Below are 21,408 nucleotides of genomic sequence, written 5' to 3' on the forward strand. Positions count from 1 at the left end.
ATACCTAAAATGGATTGATTTCATAGCTCTAGGACAAGATAAATTAGTTGACTACATACAGTTGATAATGTGGAGAGAACTGATAAATAATGAAACAAGCTCATTTTAAGATACCTGTAGAACTCTGGAAATTTGTGCCATTTATTAAACAATTCAGGTTAGTTCAAATAATTTTGTTTGGAGCTGAGCTTGCTTTGGGGCCCAAATAGTTTCCAAGGAGAACAACTACTGTTTATAGCCCTCTGACATGAGACTTGTTAGACTGGCAGGAAAAGCTTGTTTCTCTCTGCCCACCTGAGGAATGACACCTAAATCTTTTCAACCTGAGGAGAAGAATCTGTCAGAGAGACATACACCATCCCAATCTGTGACCCAGCCCAGGCTCTGACAATCCCCCAAGTCTTTGTCAAATACTTATTATGTGCCAGGCACAGTGCTGGTCACTTTCATATCCATTTTTTGTTTAACCCACAAAACGTTTTACACATATTAAAATCCCATTTTACACCTGAGAATATTGAGACTCACAATGATCAAGAATCTTTCCTTTGTCAGACAGTTCTACTCCCTATAATAATAATAACCAAAGCAGACAGGAAAGAGGGTTCAGAACATGGGGTAAATGTGGAAGACAAAATTGGTATCCATGAGATGAGTTAATGCAGTAACAAGTGTGTCTGAGACATAGTGCTAGGTATCTTTAGGTACCATCTTTAATCATCACATCAAGGCTAGGAAGTAGGTGGTAAAATGGGCTCTATTTTAGAGCTGGGAAAATGGAGTTCTGAGAGAGGTTAGGAAAATTGTCAGTAACTGAGCATTGCATGGTAACTCCTACAGACACGCTTGTACAATAAAACAGATATTGGTGCAAAGGACATTGAGATAAGTCAGGATAGCTTCAGGCTGCAAGTAATGACAATGAAGACTCCAAGTGGGAAGAAAGGCCTTCCACTTCAGCAAGTAAATAGGTTGTAACACACTCAGTCCAGGTATTTGGTGGCATGGGCAGAAAGTTATATCTGAGTCACAGCTCAGTGGGAAGTCAAAAAGGGGAGGCTGACTGGTTGCCACGAGTCAGGGAGCTTCTCTAGGAGAAACGACATGCCACGTGCCCTGCGGCACAAGGGCACCTGGTTATGGCTTCTACTGCCAACCACACTGCAGTGTTTTCATGGGGAAGTCGGGAGGAGTGTTTGTGGATGAATAAGTCACCTTTATACCTGACCTTTTTCTCCACCACTACCATCTAGCAAGCAAAGGGATTCCATTTTTAAGTCAAACTGTGCATTGGGTATCTCTGTGAAACACAAGCTGTGTTGAATTTTTAAAGGGATCAAAGCCTTACAATAAAGCAATGAACTTTAATGAGTCAGTTAGTAGAGTGGCAGGTATCAGAGAAAGGAACAGTGGGATTTAGATAACAATCTCTCCCCAAGGTGCTGGAAAATACTGAACAGAGAGATAAAATGACAAGATTCCCAGTATTTGCTTCAAAATATTGTTAGGGGTGGGGGAGGGTGATAAGAATAGCTGGGAGTATAGATAAAATTAGGTAGGCCATAGGTTGATAATTGTTGGATCTCTGTGATTAGTATGTTGGAGTTCAGTATACTCTTCTAGTTTATGTATGTTTGAAATTTTCTATTATAACTTTTTTTAAAAAAGAGAAGAGTATAGATATGGTCTAGTATTCTATTCCATAGAAAAACTGCATCCCACTGGGAATATAAATGTGACCAGGGGGCTGGCCTGGATTTTCTGCACAAAGTTGTGGGTTCCACCTACATCCAAACAACCTCTAGGTCCTATACCTCCAACCTCCAAAATTTATCTCCAATCTGTCCACTTCTCTCCATCTCCACTGCCACTACCCTAGTCCTGACCACCACCAACATTGCTTGTTTAGACAACTGCTGTGGCCTCCACATTTGCCTCCCTATTTCCAGTAGGATGTCCGTTTCCAATCTCTTCTGCCTACAGGAGATGGAGTGATCTTTTCAAAATGCTAATCTGATACTCTCATGAGAAACAAGCAAGATGCACAACAGTATAGATAACTTTGTATAAGAAAGGGGAAACCACATACATGCTTACACACACATATGTATATACTAGTTGCTTATATTTGCAAAGGAAAATTCTGGAAGATAAACCAAAAACTTATCAAAATACAAGAGAAGGAAGTGCACAATTGAGGACATAGGTTGGCAGCAAAACTTGTCTGAATGTGTCCTCTTATAAATCTTGACTTTGGAATCACGTAAATGTTTACACATTCAAAAAATAACATTAAGTAAAAGTAAAATAAGAGATTTCTAAAAATTAAAACCAAATTAAAATGAAAAAAATAAAAACAACTTTTTATTAACCACACGAAGAAAATAATTATTTCAAGTAACTTTCATAAAAGTATTTTGACTTTACATTCTTATGAAATATATTTTAAGAATCAAGAAAAGTTGCAAATAAATCTTAAACTTCATTCAGTAGTCTTATTGTTAGTATTAGGTTGAACCATATGAAATTGCCAATATTTTACCATTTTTGACTATAAAATGACAATTTCTTACATTGCAAGTATACTAATAGGTTACTATAAATATAGTAATATTATTTTACACTATAAATCTAACATATTTTACATGTAATGTAAGATAATTCATATAAATATATTCTAAATATAGTATAAATTATAGCAATATTGGTATTACTTTTAGAAATATTTGGTACATATTGTAGGATAAAACAAATTATTAATCATATTAATGTTGTTAGAACAAAGATTTTTAGCAAAATAAGACAACTATTATTTTAGAAGTTAATAAATACCGTTATTTTTAATTGAGATATAATTGACATATAACATTATGTAAGTTTGAGGTGTACAACGTGTTGGTTTGGTACATTTATATATTGCAATATGATTACTACAGTGACATAGTAATCATTGTCTCTTCTTTGTGTTGAGAACAGTAAAAATCTAGTCTAATTAGCAACTTTGAAGTTTACGCTATAGCACTGTTGACTACAATCACTAAGCTGTGAATTAGATCTCCAGAACTTACTTGTCTAGTAGTTGCAAACTTGTACCTTTAAATGACATCTCCCAATTTCCACACCCCCCAACCCCTGGCAACCATCATTCTACTCTGTTTTTACACATTCAACTTTTTTAGGTTGCACATGTAAGTGATAGCATACAGTACCTGTCTTTCTCTTTCTATCTCACTTAGCATAATGCTCTAAAAATAAATTGAAAATATCAGTGTGAACTCATGATTCTTTTTCAAAAATACTTATTCCTAATTGTCCACTAAAAAGGCCTAGAAGCAATGGTGACCCAGGAATAATGAGTAAGCCCAGGACCCAGATTGTGGGCTCTAAATACCTTCCTACTAAAAGGAAGCAGAAATGCATGTAGAAACGGCAGGAAATAGAATAACTGAGTTGGGGATATGTTATTGTATAAGGAAGCAAGGAAACTATTAAAGAGTAATGAGGTCCAGTTAAAAAAACAAAGATCTGACATGAAGGACTTCTCATTGGCTAAAACAAGACGTTTTATGCCTCAAGAGAATTATGACTAAAATTGATTAAAACACATTGAATATATAAAAACCATACATTCAAAATGATACTCAAAAAAAGAGAAAGTAAAAAGAAAAGGAAGGGGAAAAAAAGGAAAGAAGGAGAAAAACACATCATTGGACACAATTAGCAGTAACTAGGTCACCAACACCTTACTCTGCAAACTTGCAATTAAAGGAAAAGAAACAAATATATATCCTGCCTTTCCTGGAGGAAGTGTATTCCACAGTAGCATAATAGTCCTAGTTGATGCGGGAAATTTTTTATCTTTTAGGGAGGGATTCTGACTAACAAATGTGTTAGGAAGGATAGCATTAGAAATTCATCATTCTGCAATTCTTAATGAAATAATTGGTTCAGACAGTGATCATCAGTGGATGAAATCATTGGATTAAAGATTGATGAGGAAATTTACAATGAAGGGATGTAGGCTTTTACCCCTTTGAATGTTAAACCAATGTTGCTTTCCTAGGATAATTCTCACTTGATCATAATGTCTAATCTTCTATGACACTGGATTTGGTTTGCTACTATTTTGAGGATTTTTATGTCTATATTGAGGACATTGACCTAAATTTTTTATTTGTGTTATGCCTTTGGCTTTGGTATCAGAGTAATACTGGTTTCATAAAGTGAGTTGGGAAGTGTTGCTTCCTCCAGTATGTTCTGGAAGAATTTGTGAAGGATTGCTATTATATCTTTAAATGTTTGACAGGATTCACCAATGAAGCTATCTAGGCTTAGGCTTTTTTTCCAGGAAGATTTTTAATTACTAATTCAATTTCTTTACTTGTTATGGATCTATTCAGATTTTTTATTTCTTCTTGGGTCAGTTTTGGTAATTTGTATCTTTCTAAGAATTAAAAATTTTTTCATTTGGTCTATTTTTTGGTATAAAGCTATTCATGGTTTTCCCTTATCTTTTTAATTTCTGTAGAGTTAATGGTGATATCCTCTATTTCATTCCTGATTTGATGATATGTGTCTTTTCTTTTCCTTACTCTAGCTAAAGGTTTGGTCAATTTTGATGATCTTTTCAGACATTCAACTTATGATTTCATTGATTTCCTTAACTTTTTGTTGTGTATTTCATTGACTTGCCCTCTAATCTTTATTATTTGCTTTCTTCTCCTTACTTTGTGCTTACTTTGCTCTTCACTTTCTAGATTCTTAAGGTGGAAGATTTGGTTACTGATTTGAGATTATTTTTGTTTAACATAGGTATTTAAAGCTATATATTTCCCTCTTAGCACTGCTTTAAGTTGCATCCCATAAATTTTGATATATTTTGCTTTCATTGTAAATCAATTCAAATTTCCCTTGTAGTTTCTTCTTTGATCCATGAGTTATTTAGAAATGTGTTGTTTAATTTCCAAACATTCGTGGTTTCTCAAATTTCTTTCTGCTATTGATTTCTAATTTAATTCTGTTGTGGTTGGAGAACATACTTCGTGTTATTTCAATTCTTTTAAATTTATTGAGACATTTTGTGGCCTAGTATATGATCTATTCTGGAGAATGTTCCATGTATGCTTGAAAAGCATGAATATACCAACCAATCACTACAAGTGGGACAACTAGACATTATGCACCTTATGATCTAATGCAATATATTAGTCAAAATGGACAAGATTATGCTGCAATAACAAATATACCTAAATTTCAGTGATTACTTACCTAATCAGGGCCCAGGCTGATAGAAGAGCATCTCAACATGTCCTCCCATGATCACACTGGCAGAGGAAAAGGAAAAAGGCAAATCATATACTGGCTCTTAGAGCTCTTCCCAGGAACATATACGTTTTGCTTCCACTCATTTAATTAACCAAAACAAGTCACGTGATCACAGTTAATTTTAATGAGGCAAAGAAGTGCTATTCTACCATACACTGGGAAGGAGACCTGAACATTTTTGGTGAAAAGTGCTTATAATTGGCACACTACTATGAAATATTCCTGCCAAAATCTGCTGAACCCAAATCTAATCAAAATTTTAGAGTTATCTTCCAATTTATAAGAAAACTGTGCTATAGAGGAACAAGTTAAATGACACCATAAATAAGCAAAAAGACAAATCTAATTCTTTTCAGAAAACCTGTGATATGGAAAAAAAAAGGATTAAAAAGACCAAGAGGCTTAAAATTGAATGTAATATGTAGGCATTTTTTAGGTCCTGATTTCAACCAACTAAGAAGACATTTGAGACAACTATTGAAATCTGAATATGGAGTGAGTGTTAGATAACACCAAGGGATTAGTAATGTTAAGAATGATAATGCCATAGTAGTCTTAAGAAAATATCCATATTTTTACAAGATGCATTCATAGGCATGTAAAGATTCAGTTATGTCTGTGATTGTTTTATAATACTTTAAAATTCTTAAGCAGGGAAAAAATTGATAGATGAGGCAAATGGGGCAAAATCTAGATATTTATGGAATCTAAGTCGTATGTATATGCGAGTATATTAAAGTATGCTCTCTGCTTTTGTGTATATTTTAAATTTATTTAATAAAAATATTTTTAAAATTTAATCTGATCATGTCACTTCTTTGATTAAAACCTTTTATTGGCTTTGGTGGTTGAAGAGAAAGTCCAAATTCATCACAACGCTCTTCATATTCAGCATCTGTTTATCCTCCTCCTCCTCATCATCTTCTTCTTCGTGGTAACACTTTTATTGAACACTTACCACGTGTCCAGCACTAAGTTGAGCCCTTTGCCTGCTTTACTGTTTTTTGTTTTTGTTTTATGCGGTATGCGGGCCTCTCACTGTTGTGGCCTCTCCCATTGTGGAGCACAGGCTCCGGACGCGCAGGCTCAGCGGCCATGGCTCACGGGCCCAGCTGCTCCACGGCATGTGGGATCTTCCCGGCCCGGGGCACGAACCCGTGTCCCCTGCATCGGCAGGCGGACTCTCAACCACTGTGCCACCAGGGAAGCCCTGCTTTACTGTTTTTAATAACACAATAACCAGAGTTATTTTGTCATCCACTTTTTGCAGATGAGGAAACTAAAGTACGGAGAGGTTCAACAACTAGTCCAAAATCTCATAGCTAACAGGTTGGGAAACTGGGATTTGAACCCAGGCAGGCTGACTCCATCACCCATGCCATTAACCCCTTGATTTTATGCCCACCTGGTATTTCTCTCTCTTGTATGCCCACAATTAGTATGGTGCTTAGCACATGGTAGAGGCTTAAAATTTTTTTGTTAAATGGATGTTGTTAGCTAGGTTTCTGTCACTTTTTCAGTTTCCTTATCTTCTCATTAATTATCTTGTAAATAGTTATTTTCCTGTGGATATTGCATTGCTGTCAGATGACCCATAAGTACTTGCTGAAAAGGAGCATTACAAACATAGAGAGAAAATACCCCCCAAGTCCTTTCCTCAACATGGCCTTTACTTATGACCCTCTTGGGTTCTCTCAATGACTCTTGCTCTCAACATATTGCAATGTAATTCTTTGTTTATATATTTACCTCTTGTCTAGTCTATGAGTTCCGAGAGGCCAGGGACTCTATCTTACGTATCTCACCCCTCAGTGCCGAACACAGTAATTGGCATGCCCTGAGCTGTTAAGTTTATTGAGTGGATCAGTGCACAAGAGCTACTAAAGAACTCCTATATATCCTTCAAAGCCTAGCTCAGATGTTGTTTCTGTAAAAACTTCCTGCTGCCTCCCAAAGTTAATCTGCCCTCCTCTGTGCCATTATTTTACCCTCTGAACACATTTATAATTTCCTTCATATTGCGCTGTACTTTTTTTTTTTTTGGTCCACTTGTCTTCCCAACCAGACCATGAGCTTTGCAAATCTGGGACCATGCTTTATTCATCTCTGTCTTACTAACACCCAGCAACATTCTTTGGCACAGAGCAGGGGCTCATTTTTTGTTCAAATGCAAAACTATCAAAATTACCAAAATGTACAATTATTAATATAGTCATATATTGTCCTTAGCAGATATTACAAATAAAGGAATGTTTTACATTCTGTCTTAGAAAAAATTTCTGATGTGACTTAGGAAATGGGACGTGCTCCTTAGTAGAATAATACTATGGACACACTCCTTAGTAGAATAATACTATCACCACCATTTCAAGTCTTCTGTCACTTTCTGCTACTTGCCTTTGAAATATAAGCTAGTCATGGTCACTTTGTATTTATGTTGCTGCTTCTCTGCTAAAGTTGCAATATGTCACATGCCATTAATTTATTTGTTATTTTTCAAAAGATTCCCATGTGGGAAATTTGATGACCATAACTGGGGAGATAAGGTTGGAGAAAGAATAAAGCAAATGAATACGGCGCTGTGGAAAGACTGGCAGCCTGCTTTTCCCTCTGTAACTTTGGACAAGCCATTTCCCTCCTTTGGGCCTCAGGTTCCTCATCTGTAAAATCTGATTTCACCAGATGATCCCAGAGCCTCTCCTATGTTCTAGAATCTATGACATCTTTACCTCAAATAAGTCAAAGAAAAGGCAACAATAGACTTCTGCAGCAGTCTGGTCTCGTGCACTGGAGAGATATCTGTTTGACCAGGTGATCACCCCATTGGAAGAGGAAAAACAAACACAAAGCTGTTATCTGGCTAGCACAGGACCTGACTTTGCAGCTTATCTTCTTATCACAGGTAGGATGGGGAGTAACCTGGAGTGATGATTCACAGTCGTTCTGACCATGGGCAAAATCAAATACACCATGGAATAAACAGAAATACAGGGCCTGTCTAGGAAGAATGAGAGAGAGTACAATAGGTCCAACTTAACACTGGACCTTCCCACCCCTACCCCTGCTGCAACCACATGTTGGCCCAGTCTTCAAGGTCAGCAAACTTCTGCCTGTTGTCCATGGCAGACACTGCTAATTGATTACAGTACTATTTTCTTCTAAAGCCAGACTGGGAATCTTTCACAACACAGTGCTGCTGCAAACGCGAACAACTGTTTGGAGTTGGAATGTCAGCCGAGATCTATTTGCCATCCTGGGCTCAAATTTCCTCCTTATTCCGGCAAAGAAAAGTACTACAAAGAGGGTTGTAATTTTAACTAAATAAGGGACCTTGGGCAAGTTCCTTACTTTGCCTCTGATTTGTAAATGGAGAATTCCCTAGTCCCCTCCATTCAAGCATTCTGTGTTTTGGGGATTCTAGAAGTTCTCATCTCTTTTGGAAAATAGGAGCATTTATATGACACTGCTATCCCAAAGCTCAGCTTCTCCATGACATGGTAGCATTTAGGCAACCTGGACTGTATCTGGACACATCCAACATGACAAGTGTTAGGTGTCCACACAACTGCAGGGGCCATGAAGTATTGTTTATTAACCCTCCCCAATTCCCAGACAAGTTCTCTGGAGTCATAACAATCAGATTAAACTCAAGTGAAGCTTGACTGACAGAGTCAAAGAAAACCCACAGGGCTGTCACCTGTTAAGCAGTCAAGGCTAGCATCTTCCTTGGCAAGAAAGTACATTTTCTTGTCTGGTTTCAGCCTTAAATTGCTTGTATTTGTCCTGGAGACTAGATCAATAATCTCAATCTCTCTCTCTCTCTCCCTGCTTGTAGATCTGAAATAATTTTATACGAAGAAAAGTAAGGCAAATGGCAGAGCAGCAGAGGTAGAAAAGTCAGTATGTAAGAATGCTAATAGGAAGAATAATACATAATATTTATTGTGTGCTTTTTGTGTGTCAAGCACTGCATTATCACATTTAATCTTGATAACCTAACAGATATGTACCATCATGTATCTCCATTTTACAGAGGAGGAAATTTAGGCACAGGGTGTTAATGAATTTTTCTAGGGTGCTATAGTGTTTTTGTTACAGAGGGAAATGTGAGTCAGGTCTCTCTGACTTCTTCCATCACACCACACTGACTCTCCCAATTCAACACTGAAGAACTTTCTCAAACCACCTCAGGTGCATTAGTCAAGTCTCATTCAGTGTAAATAACAGAATACTCAGTATCAGGAAACTGTTCTTCTTCATCTGTTGGCTCTGCTTTCACTCTATTCTTAGGCAATCTGTCCCTTCAAGGTGGCAAGATAGCTACCATCAGCACCAGACCTAGATCCTATGCCTTCAGCAACCCCAAGAGGAGAAATGATTCTCTCTCTCCTTGGTCCTAGTAAAGACCTAGGATTGTGTCTTTTTGGCCCGGCTTCCAGAGTCCCTACCTCTGAAGCATCACTATGGCCAAGTGAAAAGAAATGACTTGATTGTCCAGACCTGCGTCAACTGCGCATCCCTGGAGGTAATGGGAGAAACACGTCTCCAAATTGCAGGGGCTAAAAATTCGGAGGGGATATTCTCCTAAGCAAACTTCAGGTATGGTGTCTTGAAGAAAAGTGGATGGGTATCACCAAGCAGGCAAAAACATTAGATGTCCACTCACTAAACTTGTATCTATGCACCACCACAATATTCCCAAAGAATTGGCCTTGTGGTCATGCTGTATATAGCAGTTAGAAGCTTTGTTCTGGTCAAATTCTAGAAGTTTAGAATTTCTCCTGGTACCGGAACTTGGGCCCAGGTGTAGTGTATTAATACTGTCATCCTGGGCAGCCTCTCCATTGTTCCTCCTTTTGCACCTCCAGCCAACGCTTCATAAACCCCCACATGCAGAAACAAGGGCAAGTTTCTCTCCTCATTCTGGAAGAGGTTGCACTTTTGCCCTAAGAAAGTTTTAAGTACTGCCTTGTCACTACACTGGGTGGTAGGAGGGACTCTACCTCCCCTTCAGTGACTTGCTACTCAGATTAGTTTCATTGGTCTTCAAATCCTATTTGTAATTCAAGGCCAGGTTCTCATCCACCTTCTCCATGAAGCTCTTTCCAGTCTTTCCACTGTAGCACTTACCCAGTTATCTCTCATGATGCAGGATTTTCTTTCTTTAAAAAGATTTTTTAAATTTCAAAATGTTTGACGCATACAAAAGAGTACTTGTAATATATGTGCAACTTGTAAAGCATAATTATAAAAAAAAAGTCCATGAACCTACCACCTGATGTAAGAATTCTCTCTGTTTTGGCTGGTGTTTAGGAATGCAATTGATTTTTACATTTTAATCTCACGTCCGGCCACTTTCTTATTCACTTGTTATTATCTTCCTATGACTCTGTTTTCTTCGTGTCTTACGGCTTTGCTTAGATATATAGAATATATGTTTCATGTGTAAAACATTATATTTCAGCTTCTGTATACACTACAGTGTGTGCACCACCAAAAATTTAGTTTTCACCCATCAGCATGCAGTTGACCCCTTTTACCCATCTTGCCCTCCGCTGCCCTTCCCCACTGGTAACAACTACTCTGTTCTCTGTATCTATGTGCTTGTTTCTGTTTGGTTTGGTTTATTTATTTATTTATTTTTGGTTGGTTTATTTTTTATAGTTTACATATAAATGAAATCATATGGTATTTCTCCTCTTCCATCGACTTATTTCACTTAGCATAATACTCTCTGGGTCCAACCATGTTGTTGCAAACAGCAAGATTTTATTCTTATTTATGGCTGAAGAATATTATATTATATATGTATATACCACATCTTCTTTATCCATTCATCTATTGATGGGCATTTATATTGTTTTCATATCTTGGCTATTGTAAGTAATGCTGTGATGAACATAAGGGTGCATATATCTTTTCGAATTAGTGTTTCATATTCTCCAGGGAAATACCCAGATGTGGAATACCTGAATCATATGGTAGTTCTATTCTTAATTTTTTGAGGAATCTTAATACTGTTTTCCATAGTGGCTGCTCTAATGTACATTCCCACCAACAGTGTATGAGGGTTCCTTTTTCTCCACATCCTCACCAACACTTGCTATTTCTTGTCTTTTGGATAATAGCCATTCTCATGGGCGTAAGGTAATGATATCTCGTTTTGTTTTTCACTAATAATTAGAGATGTTGAACATTTTTTCATATGCCTATTGGCCATCTGTATGTCTTCTTTGGAACAATTCCAGACAATATTGAATAGAAACTGTGTTAACAGGTAGACTGTGGTGGATGATGTAATGTACTAGCCAGACAACCCTTTGAGAATCAAAGATTCATTTTCACAGCTGCTGGGAGTGCTGCTGGAAAATGGCCCTCAGTTGTGAGTCCTTTCTGGGGATCGCCTTGGTTGAAGAAACCTGTCACACTCAAGGTATGGTTCCTCCTAGGACCAACCCTCATCCAATGACTGACTGACAAGATGGTATAAAGGCCTAGCCTCTTTGTCCCAATTGGGTACACTTCTAAAGGGCCATCCTGGCTCCAGAATTCTGTGAGTTTGGTTGAGGTCTTCATTAGAAATGTTTCCTAGCTCAATTTCTCCCTCTGCCTAAGCCAGCTTTCTTCCTCTCCCTTCCACATATATCGATCTCAGGAGAACTCTTCAACAAGCATTTTGTAGGCTGACCTCTCTCAGGTTCTGCTTCCTGTGGAACACAGCCTGTGACAGCTTCCTTACCTGGGTCCTCAGTTGTAAGAGAATGTTAGTATATCACCACGAAGAATAAGATTGCAGTAGGGGTTTTGAGAGGTATCCTTTATTTGCTTAAGGGAATTCCCTTCTATCTCTCATAAGCTGTAAGTTTTTATTATGAAGGGGGTCACTTTTCTTCCCCCCGAAAGACAACAGTGGTTCTGTGATGAGGATGTGCTGGAGGTAAATTTCCCCAGTTTATCTGAAAATATTTTTTGTTTATCCCTCATTCTTGAAAGATAGTTTTTAACTAGCACAAAATTTTAGTCTGACAGTATTTACTCTCAGCACTTTGAAAACTGTTTTCCTCTGCGATTTGATACCCACCGTTACTACTGAGAAATCAACATCAGTCTTTATGGGGGGTACATATTTTCTCTCTCTGGCCATTTTTAAGATTTTTTTCTTTGTCTTTGATTTTTCTTCAGCTTCACTGTAGTGCATGTAGATATGAGTTTCTTTTTATTTATCCTACTTATTATACACTGTGCTTCCTGCATTTGTAGACTCAGGTTGGTTATCAATTCTGGGAATTTCTCAGCCATTATCTCTATGAATAATCCCCTCCTCTATTCTCTTGCCCTGGGTCTCTGTTAGACAATGCAAGCAATGATACTTCCTCTTTCTATTTTCCGTTTCTTTTAATCACTTATATTTCCCATCTCCTTGTCTCATTTTATTTATTTATTTATTTTTATTTTATTTTTGGCTGCGTCAGGTCTTAGTTGTGGCTCACGGGATCTTCGTTGCGGCATGCAAGCTCTTCGTTACAGTGTGTGGGCTTCTCTCTAGTTGTGGCGTGCGGGTTTTCTCTCTCTAGTGGTGCACAGGCTCCAGGGCTCGTGGGCTCCACAGTTGTGGCACACAGGTTCCAGAGCACGTGGCCTCTGTAGTTTGTAGCACATGGGCTCTCTCGTTGAGGCTTGCGGGCTCAGTAGTTGTGGCACGCGGGCTTAGTTGCACCGTGGCACGTGGGATCTTAGTTCCCCGACCAGGGATCGAACCTGCGTGCCCAGCATTGGAAAGCAGATTCTTTACCACTGGACCACCAGGGAAGTCCCTCCTTGTCTCTTTATGGTGTATTCTAGGTAATTTCTTCAGCTCCGTCGTCTGTAAGGTAAGTTTGCTTATTGTCTTTCAAGCTATTCTTACTATACTATTTAGCCCTAACACAGGCTTAGTAGCAATAATTATAATCTCTAAAATGTTCACTTTTTTCATAGTGGCTTGGTCACACTGATAGCTAATTCATCAAATAAAAATATTTCATTTAAAATATATTTTATACATAGTTATTTTATAACCTATATATGGTAATTTCAAAATCTAAAGTCCTTGGGAATCTAATTAAAATTAAATTTGGTGATTTTGATTACTTTTTAATCATGGTGGCTTATCTCTTGTGTTTGTGGTGATTTTTTTAAATTGTGAGCTTATATTTCGCTTAATTTAACGGGAATCATGGGATTAGTAAAGAGAGAAAGAGACATGAGCTCTCTTCTAAAACAGAGGGAGAGACACGAGATATTGTGCATGCACCAAGGAAAGGCCATATAAGAATATAACCCCGAAGAGAACCTTCACCAAGAACCTAACTATGCTGGTACCCTGATCTCAGACTGTCAGCCTTCAAAACCAAGAGAAATAAATGTTGTTTAAGCCACTGTCTATGGTATTTCATTATAGCAGCCCAAATTGCCTGAGATGTATATATATGCTCAGAAACTATTTTCTGTTTTTGTTGTCATCCATCTTCTTATTTTAAGCAGTGTCAAACCTACTAGGTGCTAAATAAACTTTTTTTTTTTTAAATCAGTGGATCCATGAAAGACTTTGTAGATGAATCTCTTTGCATCTTCCTTACCTGGTTCTGTTTTAGCAATGATTAATTGTTACCTCTTCCTGCTCTGGGTCTTGTCCCTTCCCAGTCAAGAAGCTCCAGCATTTGGGATCAAGCCATGATTCATTTCTTTTCACTGATCTCTACTAATTTCAGAGTTGAACATATTTTAATCAGGGATCAGATCAGCTCCTTGCAGAGAGGAATTTCTATTCCCTTCTTTCAAATGTACATCCAAGGGCAGTGTTCACAAGAAGACCCCGAGGCAAAAAATGCTCCTCTGGCTTCCTCCCATGCCAAGAAGCTCATTCTGGTACAGGTCCCATGTAAATCTCAAATCTGATGCTACCCGTCAAAAAATATCATTTGAATCTAGTGCTGCTTTAGCCTGAGGCCTACTGAACTGTTGATTATATTGGCTGTCTGAACACTAGCTTTTACAGTTCCACTATGGGAAGCCTAAGAAAAATAACTCAGCAGAGTCAGGGAAGAGCAAGCAAGAAACAATGCCCACATAGACAATTTTAATGGGGCTCAGCTATTTTGAAAGTGTCTAGCAACTGCCGTGGGGTACTCCTGCAGTTCTGAATGGGTGTGTTCTAGCATTGCCCTGAAAGAAGGAAGGAAGACACTAGGGCCAAACTACTGACCCATTTTCCAAGGGCAAATTGCTTTATTGTGGGGGACACCGAACAGATGCTAGGCATTTTTGCTTTTATCCTACAAGCTCCAACTGTGATATTTTCTTGGAATCCTCAGATAGATTCCTCTTCATCCTTAACCCAATCCCACGTCAGAACTCTGACCTGATTCTACCAAGTAGTGAGAACTTGCTTCTCTCCATCTTTGTTTTCTTGCCTGGCCAGCATTTTGCAGGACTGGGTTAAGATTCCTGGTGTACTCCCTGGAACCAGATAATTTGCAGGCTCAATGTTGTCGAGTCTCTGGTCATTTCAAATGTCCCAGTGAGGGGAAATTAGAGGGACTTGTGTTTAGCTGAGAACGAAATCTCATCACCTGGGAGAGAGGGAGGAGGATGAAGGAAGAAGAGAACAGAGCCAACAAAGTAAAAGCCCCAAGGCCATGGTTGGGCTGGAAAAGAGAATCAGCAAGGGGTAGTCGGTTAAGGTAAACAAAACCTCATTCAAATCCCAGCACTGCTCCTTCCTGCCTGTGGGACTTAGAGGAAGTTGCTTAGTTTCACTTTCCTCTTCTATGAAATGATATAAAAGGGATCCCTGGTGGCACAGAGGTTAAGAATCCGCCTGCCAATGCAGGGGACACGAAGTCCGTGCGCCACAACTACTGAGCCTGCACTCTACAGCCCGCGAGCCACAACTACTGAGCCCGTGTGCCACAACTCGTTAAGCCCACACTCCTAGAGTCTGTGCTCCACAACAAGAGAAGCCACCGCGATGAGAAGCCCGTGCACCGCAACGAAGAGTAGCCCCCCGCTCAATGCAACTAGAGAAAGCCTGCATGCAGCAACAAAGACCCAACACAGACAGAAAAAAAAAAAAAGATATAAAAATATCATTTTGCTGTAAGAAAAGTGCAGTGCATAAAACATACTGACTGATCTCAGTAAATTATTACCTGTTATTATTATGATTATCCCTTCCTCTAGATTGGATCTTCCTGTTTTTCTAAGACTGAGTGCTAGCTACACATCACAGACACTATTATTGTTTTAGGTGATAATTTGGTATAATTTGAGGAAGCAGAAAAACCACCACCACCACCACCAAATAACTCCCTGACCAGCCAGGTGAATGGGGCCTGAAATTCCCACCTTTGGAGTTAATCCAATGGGCAGGAAATTTCCTCCATTACCTATTTGTCATTTAATATAAATATATTATCCAAGAGTCTATAGTATCCTAAGGCCAAGAATCTTAATTCCTGCATTATACAGTCATGTTTTATTCTATTTTCTTTCTTTTATTGGGGGAGGAGTGCTTTTCTGATTACTCTCAGACAATACAAAGTGCCCTGATGACTTTAACTCCTGGAATGCAGTCTTGCTTGGTCCTAAGAAGGTCAAAAGATCAAAGCTCCGACCTTCACTCGTATTTGTCACCCACCCTCAACTACGTTGGGGCTGTGGGAGAGGGACCAGTATCTTTCTTTCTCCATCCTCCCCACTGCCCACCTGGTTTTCCTCACTCATGGCCCATGTCTGGTCCACAGGGATCCCTGACTCTGGAAAATTCTGGGAGTTCCAGACAATCCCAGCACAGCCACCTCTCCTCAGCTTACTCATGGTTCTAACCAGTCCTTCTCTCACCGTTCAGATTCAGGCCCTGTGTGCCGTCAAGCCCCCTGGCTACCTTTCAAGTTGCAGGTAAAGGCCTCAGGTTAGAGGAAAGTGGACTGAAGAGGAGAGTAAGACTGCAGCTCAGCTTTCTCCAAAAAAATGCTCACCACAAATCCTCTCTCCCAGCACTTTTATACCCTCACTATGGGATTTAAGAGTCACCTAACCAATTCCCAAAGAAAATTTCTGCATTATGATCTGCCTCAACTGACTGTAGCATTTGAGGTCTCAGTTAAAACTTGTAGTTTAACACATTGTTACATAAACCTATCCCCAAGGGCACCATGGTAAATGTGGTGTGTCTTCTCAGAGCACGAATATTAGTCACAGATTTGTGGTGGGAAGGGTGGGGACTGGAGGAGGGCTGTACACGGTAGGGGTTTGACTGCTTTACCTGTTAAGAAATACAAATTAAAAATTAAACCAGGGGCTTCCCTGGTGGCGCAGTGGTTGAGAGTCCGCCTGCCGATGCAGGGGACATGGGTTCGTGCCCCGGTCCGGGAAGATCCCGGCCCGTGAGCCATGGCCGCTAAGCCTGCATGTCCGGAGCCTGGGCTCCACAATGGGAGAGGCCACAACAGTGAGAGGCCCGCATACCGTAAAAAAAAAAATTAAATTAAACCAGATTATATTGTGGAGTAGAAAGCAAAGTTGAATGCATATTAAAGTATAACCTGAGACTTCAAAGAAATGTCTCACTTGTGGTGGCTTTTGCAAGCAAAGCCTCCAGCCCACCTCCACTCTCCACCACCTCCAGGAATGAATGTTCACACGTCCCTCCTATTAGGTGCTAAGGGTGGGTGGGAGGAGGCACTCCTTGCAGCTCTGCGTGAAGACATTTTCAGCTATTTACTAATTATAGTGGAGATAGTAATCAAGTCACCCAGAAGCTGCACTGGCCTACCGACATTCATTATCACATTTTTTGCAGACTTGTATATTAAATTATCAGGGATAAGGAAACAGAACAATAGGCTGTTGCTTTGTGTTTTTTGACAGAATATCGGAAATAGATTCAGAGTACGAAAAAAAACCTCTTAGAACTGTGCTGTCCAGCATGGTAGTCTCTAACCACACGTGGCTGCTAAGCCCTTTGTAATGTGGCCAGTCCAACTGAGATGGGCTGGCATGTAAAGCACAGCCTAGATTTTGAAGAACTAGTATAAAAAAAAGAAGGGAAACTATCTCATGGATAAGTTTTCATGTTGATTATATGATGAAATGGTCATGTTTGGATATACTAAGTTAAATAAAATATATTATTGACATTAATTTTACTTTAAAATAAAAGAACTTTAAAAAACAGTGCTATCAGAAAATTTAAAATCACATATATGACTCGTATTTGTGGCTTGCATTCTAGTGCTGTTGCATAGCCCTGTCTTTTGATGATCTAATCCAATGGTCAGCAAACTATGGCCTGTGGGCCAGAATCCAGCCCACTATCTGTTTTTGTCAATAAAGTTACAGTGGACACAGTTACACCATTTCTTTGCATATCGTCTGTATGAGTGTTTTCATACTATAAGATTTGAGTTGTTGCAAAGGGACTGTACGGGCTGCAAAGCTTAAAATATTTATTATCTGGACCCTTATAGAAAAAGTTTGCAGATTCCTGATAATCCAACTATATTTTCCAAGGGAGAAAGCAAAGCCCAGAAAGAGAAAATGACTAACCCAACGGCCCGTGAACACGTGAGGCAGAGGCAGGGCTGCACCTGTTCCTCCTCCTTGCATTACACTGTGCCTCAGCTTACTTGATGGGGCTAAGATGGAGGAAGTTATCTGTGTAGGAGGTTGAACTCAGCCTCCACTTCACAGTGAGAGACTCAGTTCCATCCCAGGGCACAGAAGGGCCCTGAACAAAAAAGCAAGGCACAAGGAAAAGGCTCACAGAGAAGGCTAGAGCCCACCTTGGGGCTGTGGGGCTGGTGGGAGTTCCAAGGCTAACTCTCCTACCATACTACTACTTTGTTTCATATTATTTCAGAAATATCTTCACTGGGTCACAGATTAGTGCTATTTCCACTACATCTTAGAGAGTTGATGCAAAAAAAAAAAATCCCACTCCATTTAAAAAATATTGCTGAATTATTTACAAAACGCTTTTCAAAGATCTGACCCTTATATTACTCAATGGCCTTTAACAAGGATAAACCACATGACATATTTCTCCTAGGGCTTAGAGAAAGGAAAAATTTGTCCCTCCAGATGGACTTGCATAGGTTTTTAAATAATAGAATGAGAATTCTATACCTCAATATGTTGCTAATTTTGTGTGGGCTCCCAGGATGACTGGAGCTAAACCTGCTTAATTTCAGTTACTAGCTCATCCAAGGGGTCTTGTGATGGTAAATTTTATGTGTCAAATTGACTGGTGCATGACGAGTCTAGATATCTGGCTAAACATTATATCTGGGTGTGTCTATGAGAGTGTTTCCAGATGAAATTAGCATTTGAAATCAGTGGACTCAGTAAAGCAGATTGCCCTCCCCGATGTAGGTGGGCACAATCCAATCTGAATAGAACAAAAGATGAAGGAAGGGAGAATTTGTTCCTTGTTGGCTGGGACATCAGTCTCCTGCCCTCGGACTGAGACTTACACCATCAGTTTCCCTGGTTCTCAGGCCTTTAGATTTGGACTGAACTACACCATCGGCTTTCCTGAGTCTCCAGCTTGCAGGTGGCAGATCTTGGGACTTTTTAGCTTTCATAATTGAATGAGTCAAGTAGGAGATATATATATATATATATATATCCTATTGCTTCTGTTTTTCTGGAGAACCCTGACTACTACAGGTCTATTACATTATACCCTTCCTTCAGTCTCACCCAACTTTTATTTACTAGCACATTTCTTTCCACTTACTGTTACTTCCTTTGTGCTTTTTTCAACAAATATTTATTTAGGGCCAACTAAGAGCCATAACCTCGAAATACAAAAAGAAATCGTTTCTATTCTCAAGGAATTTACAATATAAATGCTAAAGTGAAGAAAATCACTTACCCACTGGAAATATAATCTAAAGTGGCAACCAACCTTTTGAGTGGAGTAGGTGATACCTTTTACAATGTGATATCATGAACTGTGAAGAAGTCTCCCTGCTATGCTAAATAATACTGCTTTCTCCTACGAGCTGTAATCAGCAGGGTAGATACATGATTTATATATGGCCACTCCCAATTTCTGTGCCCATGGCAGATATCACAAGGTATCATAGCATTATTCTTCACAACCCTATTGTATACAGGATATGACATGAATCAGACAGCCACTGACCATCTCCAAACATCCACAAATAAAGGATCAGTCATCGTGATACAATTTCAGCTTCTTATTAAAGAGTAAATAATTGTGGGAGGAGTAAAGCTAGATGGAAAGTGATATCAGCCATGAACAATTTAGTGTAAGTTAAATAAGTCTCTCTCTCTCTCTTTTTTTTTCCTCCCTGATAGCAGGTTCACAGTAGTTTGATTGACCTTAAAGATGCTGGCCTCCAGGGGCTGGTAAAGAAGAAAAAATTAGAGACCTGAGAAGGTTTTGGAACAAATATTGCTTACTCCATCATTCTGCAAATTAATTATATTCTACCTGAATAATAAAGGATACCCAAACTTTCTCCCTGGCCCTCAATAGGGCTTGTGCCTTGAACCTCTCTCTACCTTGTTCCTTTCCCCTTTGCTTTCTGTCTTCTTTCTCATTACACATTCCTCCTAACTGTAAAATTCCTGAACATATGTGTATTTAAAGGAGATTAATCATTCAGATACCATAATTAGTTCAAGAATTGTGTCTTTTCGAGATGGAATGAACTAATTAATTTTTTTTTTCTCCCAGGGAAACTGCTCTCAGATGTGAGCTAATTAGTGAGCTGCACATCAAAAGAAGTGAAGTGTATCTTGTAAATATGATTTTATTTAAAACAGATCAAAGGAAGATTTACCCAAATCACTCCCCCCACCCTCTGAGTTCTGCAAGCATCAGGCAGACAGCAAAGAGAACACGTCACCTCATGATAAACATAACTCCGAAAGAAGAACTGTGATGCCCAAGTCAAATATTAATGAGGAAGGAGAACCAAATATGTCCGAGAATGGAATTTCACCTCCTAGAACTTTTACAGTTGGGTTTCTGAGGTAGGCCAACAGGTCAGCAATCCATGTCTGTGATTCACTCTACGTGTAAAGCTAGAGGGTTGGAAATATGCCCTCTAGACTTGGTGCTCTCTGACTGAAAGCTGTGTAACCTTGGCAAGTTGCTTAACCTCTCCGGGATTCACTTTCCTCATCTGTAATATATGAATCCCAATCCCTTCTCTATCCACCTCTCAAGGGATTTGTAAAGATCAAGTGAGATGATTAATGTGAAAAGGGTTTGGAAAAAAATCTAAAATGGCTATACAAATGTGAAGCATTTTTGGCATGGTTAACAATGTCTCCATAGGCAGAATAAATTAGAAGAAGAGGAAAGTTTCCCAGATGATTTTGGCCAAAATTATAGCTCCTGAGGAAAACAGCATCCCAGTGGGCTGCCTCTGTAGATCAGATTCACAGCATAATTACTCAAACCTCCTTTCTTTTTGGATTACAGTTAGAAATTAGCTTCCAAAGAAAAAGCAACTCAAACTAAGGAAAGGGATGAAAAGATCCTTTTGTTTTCCTTTGAAGTTCCGGATTTCTGAACGTGACAGATTTCATAAAAATGAGATAACTTGCCCTTCTAAACCTTCAGTCACGTGTCTATCAGCCTAGAAGGGCAAATGGAACTGAAGCAGCTGGTGACTGACTGTGAAAAGGGCCCTTTGACTTGAATTTAAAATGCAAACTGATGTAAAGGAAATCAGTAACTACATTTTTTTACTACACAAATAGCTTCATGTCACTTTTTGGTGGTTGTCATTGAACACTGAGAACTTCAAGGTAGATGAGAAAGCAGGTAAGATGTTCCCTATAGAAAAACTCTTCCCAGAGAAATGAAGCCAATGTATTCCTGCAGATGAGAGCGTGAACACAGATGGAGAGGTACACTTTGATCTGGTGCTGGGCAGTGACTCAGGGAGCCGCTGTTGAAGAAGGAGGTGGCTCCGGGCAGCACTGTAAAGGCCTCAGGTCCCTTTGTGTATATGCAGTAAAACTAGTAACACTATAAACCCAGAGCTGCTAACTAGGTCT

The 21,408-nt window shown here is 39.2% G+C and overlaps 1 protein-coding gene across 2 annotated transcripts in view; it reads right to left on the minus strand.

Moving 5' to 3' along the window:
• ADRA1B (adrenoceptor alpha 1B) overlaps positions 1-21,408 on the minus strand; it is a 617,540-nt gene that overhangs the window by 299,876 nt on the left and 296,256 nt on the right. The window contains exons 1-2 of one of the 2 annotated variants that reach the window (XM_027084408.1): positions 8,055-8,148; positions 5,269-5,324 (exon numbers count right to left, since the gene is read on the minus strand). The gene's annotated coding sequence lies outside the window, so the exon portion shown is untranslated. Of the gene's footprint in view, positions 1-5,268; positions 5,325-8,054; positions 8,149-21,408 lie in introns of those variants that run through there. The other variant, XM_027084407.1, reaches the window with a different exon arrangement.

Source organism: Aethalodelphis obliquidens, unplaced genomic scaffold, assembly GCF_003676395.1.
Source record: "Aethalodelphis obliquidens isolate GAN/ISIS:26980383/991018 unplaced genomic scaffold, ASM367639v1 scaffold52, whole genome shotgun sequence".
NCBI classification, from domain to species: Eukaryota; Metazoa; Chordata; class Mammalia; order Artiodactyla; family Delphinidae; genus Aethalodelphis; species Aethalodelphis obliquidens.